Below are 4,923 nucleotides of genomic sequence, written 5' to 3'. Positions count from 1 at the left end.
TTTAAATGTGGTGTGCCATAGCAGTATAGTTGTAGCTGTGCTCCTCACCTGGTTGCCTACCTCCTAGTATTTAAAAATCAAGCTCTCTTGCTGCATTCATAACTTTTGGGCCAATTATTCACAGATGGTCCAAAGCTGTGTATAAACTAAATTCACTGACCGAGCATTCAGGACAAAAAGCTGCTGTGTTTGGAAATCTGCATGGCCTGCTCTGTCTGCAGTCGGTGCAGATAAAATGCATTTGTAATGGAAAAATTGCAAGCAGAGGAAATACTGGGGACTTCATCCACTGGAGCACCTAGAATTTCTACAGAGCTTTAGTTGCTCCACAGGATTCAGAATCAGTCCTTGCATGAATATGAATAAAAGCTGAATTTTGATATTTGGTTTCTAATGAAAAGTGATTGCAAGAAAAACTATTGCTATTCATTATAATGTTGTCTAATATCTGGAACATTTTTGCTTTCACTTTAGCATGACTTACTTACAGAAAATAGTGCACAAATCAAAAATATTTAAACCTATGACGAATACCTAGTAAAAGTTGTTCAAAGAAACTGTCAAGTAAGTTCAGATACCAACACTTTAACTGCTGTCAGGTTTCATACATGATAATAGTTAGCATGTAATTTTAGTCTTTTAAGTAAAGATTATTCATAATTTTAGAAGTATTTGCAAAAAAAAAAAAAGCAAACCAAACCACACCAAAACAAAACAAAACACAAATGGGCTTTCAGCAGCAGTAAAACTATGGGAAAAACGTCCATAGGAAAATAACACATTGTATAATTGATTACACAATTGGCTTTCTGCAGTTATGGATACAACAATGATGTATAACTCAAAAACCCAAAATACTGCAATGGCAAGCTTGACTTTAAAGTAACAGATCCCTAAAGGAAAGTATAACCTAAAGGTCAACATCAGTGTGTTTACAATGAATTAAAGGCATCCGAAGGCATTACTGAAGATTTACTGACACCCCACTGCACATGGGTTCTAACCTGTCCTAAATACAGTCACACGTCTGGTGTAGCTTTGGCATATTGCTGGATTTTTCAGACCTGGTGTGATCTTGTTTCTGCTGAGAAGTACCTCCTTCTTCCTTCCACATCTCACAAGAATAGTGTTGGAGTGTGTGATAACAACTGTGTTCCCCCCCACCATATGCAGAGGAGCAGAAAAGGAAAAGCCTCTCCTCTGTTGGGCCACTGGATTTAGCAACTCCCTGCCAGTCTAGAATAATCATGAGAATATTTGTCCTGAAAGGCAGGACATATTTTCATTGAAGTGTGGGCTTTTGGCAGGAAAGAAGTACCTGTTCTTGACAGCCAGAGAGATACCAAGCAAGCAAGTGAAGAAAAGTGGGCTTGACTCAGGGATCCCATCACTATGTGGCTGTCACGTAAGGGATGACAGCTCCAGGCACTCACCATACTTTCCTACATAGAAAAAAAGAAGAGAGGTGGATTAGTAAAGCAATGTGGTGGCCAAGTGATAGATCTAAATGGGGTCTTCTACTTGGGAATTCAGAAGCTTCTGGGGAAGGGGAAGACTTTCCCACTGGGACAGGGTTAAATGGGTATTAAAGGGTCATCATGAAACCCTGCTCAGGAGTGGATTAACAGTATCTAAATTATTCTTATGAAGTGTTTGTGCAGTCTGCTTTTAAATACAACAGTGTTGAATTTCCCTGGGAATTTGTCCTCTTACCCAACTCTCCCCACCGTTAGAAAGCTTTTCTACAGCTCAGCAGAAGAAGTCAGAATGAGGTTTTATTCATTCCACTACCACAAGGGCGTATGAAGCAGGAGATTTTTAAGCCCACAGAAAGAAATCAAATCATTTATTTTGACCTATCCTTGTATTTCTACCTTCTGTAGGAAGTGTGGAAGTTAAAGGGAATACATCAGGGCATCCCTCAGAAAAACATCTTCGAAAATGCAATTGCTCCTCCTCCAGATGTGCCATAGGCCAGACCTACCTGAGCAAAACCTGCGGTTGAGCTGGCCAGGACTGTATGGTGGTCACCATTTATGTTGGGATAAGTAACTCCCATGTTTAAGCCAGAAAAACAAACAGCGGGAGTCTGCTTAACAAGAGAGAAGAAATCTAAAGCTAGAAGTGAGCTATAAAACTCTTTGAAATCAAATTTCCTTTAATAATTTTATTATATATTAAGAAAGAATTTCAGGATAAAACAACACAAACTATCACATTGCTGCCAAACCTTTTTTGATACCTTTGAGGAGAACATAAACATCTTCCCTGAAATCATAAATTTACTGTGGAAATTTTTGACAGAAAACTCATGTAAACATTTTGAGTTAAAATTGTTGACCAAGTGAATCTTTTTCAGTCAGCACAGTGAAAAGATCACCCCTGCTATCAGCAGCCACCTCCCAGAATAATCACAACTTCTTTTATGTCTCCCCTCTAATGAGCCTCACTGAAGGCCCCTCTCATCTGTACTTAGCAGTCAAGTATTTCAAGTGGTCTCTTTCTTTACACCAGTAACGGTATTCGATATCTTTTCTGTGCCACTGATTGTCACAGAAACCAGAAGTTTAGGCTTAGCACGTATACCTCCTGAAAATAGATATCTGGGGACTAAAAGATATGGCTGAAGCCAGTGAGAGGTGAGCTAAAAATAATGACTTCCTTTCAAAAAGAAATTAATTCTAAGGCCCTAGCTCTGTGTTGTGCCTAAGGCTGTGCCAAAAAAAAACTTGACTTAAGCATGTGTTTGGCTTTAAGCAAACACTTCCAATGGATTTGCAGAATGAGACTGGATTTCAGTTTAAGCACAAGCTTGAGTGCTTTGCTGAACCAGGGTCCAAATGCCTCAGTCACTAACCTGCTGTTTATAGTTGGTCTTGGCATCTGTGCTGTAATTTTGAAAGTGGAAATACTGAGGTAGCTTTGCTCATTTTAGGTGAAACTGGCAAACAATAAAGTCACATTTACAGCATAAACCAGTAGGCTCTACTGGCAGCAAGCATCTTTCCCAGTTATATGGTACGTTCTAAATGTGTGGCTCATCACATGGCAAAAAATATTTCCCCTCCATGGTATGCAGTGGAAGAGGAATTAGACACAGGAAAGGCATTCAAAAGACAGCAAGTGTTTAATGGAGACAACCAAGGAGAAGCTTTCATCATGGCAGCCATTCAGAATGACATTGGACATGTGACTGATTGGCACAGCATTACTTATTTTTTTTCACTTTGATCATAAAATTACTAGGAAAGGCTTAATGGAGTTATAAATATCTTGTTTCCATGAGAGTCCTGGGAAGATAATTTTAGCACTGAAGTCTTTACAAAGATAGAGCATTTATAAAATGATATTATCTAAGGACTCCAATGGATAACGCAGGGAATTCTGCACTCTATTCCCAGCTCTCCTATTGACTCACTGTGCTTTTTGAGCGAATCACTTCATCCCTCAGTGACTCTATTTCCCCATCTAGGCATTGGGGTGACAATGAGAATTACCCACTGCTGTAAAGTCCATATGGATTAAAAGCTGTAAATATTGCTCATATTCATCAGAGCACTCAAGCCTGCTTACGGATGGTAAGCTATGTCTGTAAGACTCTGCATAAGCTATGTGCTGTCCTGAATTGGAACTGTCATATTTATGTTACTAGTAAATGACATTGTAGAGTTACGGTCAAAATATTCAGAAGAAATATTTTAAATCTTTTAGTTCACTCTTTTTAGGATGCTGAAATTCAGAAATATTTTAGTTTTAATGCAAAGCTTGGAATTTAAACACTATGGACAAGTTTCCTATTGAGTAAAAATACATCTTTTCATAGAGCAACCACTCTGGAGGAGTGTTACCTAGAAGGTTGCTAGCAGCTACCTGTGAGATAGAAACTACATCTATACTCTAAATTTCCAAAGCTCTACCAGGCTTTTTCACTCATGTGCTGCTTTTACTGCGTTAGAAACTTCGTACATCAGCTTTCCCAAGTACCAAGCAGAGTACTGGAGCAACAAGCATAAAAAGAGCTTTAATGTCCAGGTACAGTGCAACTATTGCTGTTCAATCTTTGCAGCTTTGAAAAGGACAAGTGAGGAAGGAGTCATGGCAAATAAGCAAATAATCAGGCTCAAGCTCCAGTGGGATACTATGCCTGAAGGCGATAACATGGATTTTGTATGAGAAAACGAGAACTTCCATGCTGGAGAGGAGGAACTACATCTCACACTGATAGCACTGTAACCACCCTGGCTGTGACTCCAAAAGGCTGCTGATAAATTTGAGACACATCAGAGCTGCATCAGAAAGTTGATGAAAATGTTGCTAAGCCTGTGAAGCCTTGGAGTTGATCTGGTTAGCTTAAGGAAGGGAATTCCGGCTCAGAAGTGACTTGAGCACCAGCTTAGCATACCAAAGTTGACTATGGATGGGCATTTGGAGCTTGCTGTACCTTTCTGCAGTGGACTGAAGAGAAAACGAGCAGATTCCCACCTGAAATGAGATTTTTGCCTCATTCTGAAAATGCAGATCAGGAAATGGAATTTCCAGACTCCTCTAGCTGTGATGTGTTGCACTGGTAAAGTGTGCTCCAGGCTGAAGACAGAGTTCTGTCACTTTTCCTCATGTCAAAGGTCTCAATTATAGCTAGACTTGACTCTTCCAGATTAAACACAAAAGTTTCAGTGGGTTCATAGTGTTGGTCTTTGTTACTGCTGACACACATCCAGAGGCAATTTCAAGGCATTGGCCTTTTATCTGGCCTTTATTCTGAAAACCATCATTGCTCAGAAAAGCATTGTGTGTCCTTCTGTTTGCTTGATACTGAAAGAAAAACAAGTGCTTTTCAGTATCGTGACATGCCTGCCCAAGTGTGATTCCCAGGTTAAAAATGAATAGATGAGCAGTGCAAGATACTTAAAGAGTTCTACTTTA

This window comes from Pezoporus wallicus, unplaced genomic scaffold (genome assembly GCF_028554395.1).
Source record: "Pezoporus wallicus isolate ANWC-B61680 ecotype Strahan unplaced genomic scaffold, APGP_CSIRO_Pwel_v1 contig_6464, whole genome shotgun sequence".
NCBI lineage: Eukaryota > Metazoa > Chordata > Aves > Psittaciformes > Psittacidae > Pezoporus > Pezoporus wallicus.
The sequence above is the reverse complement of the archived record's forward strand: the minus strand, read 5'-3'. Positions refer to the sequence as shown.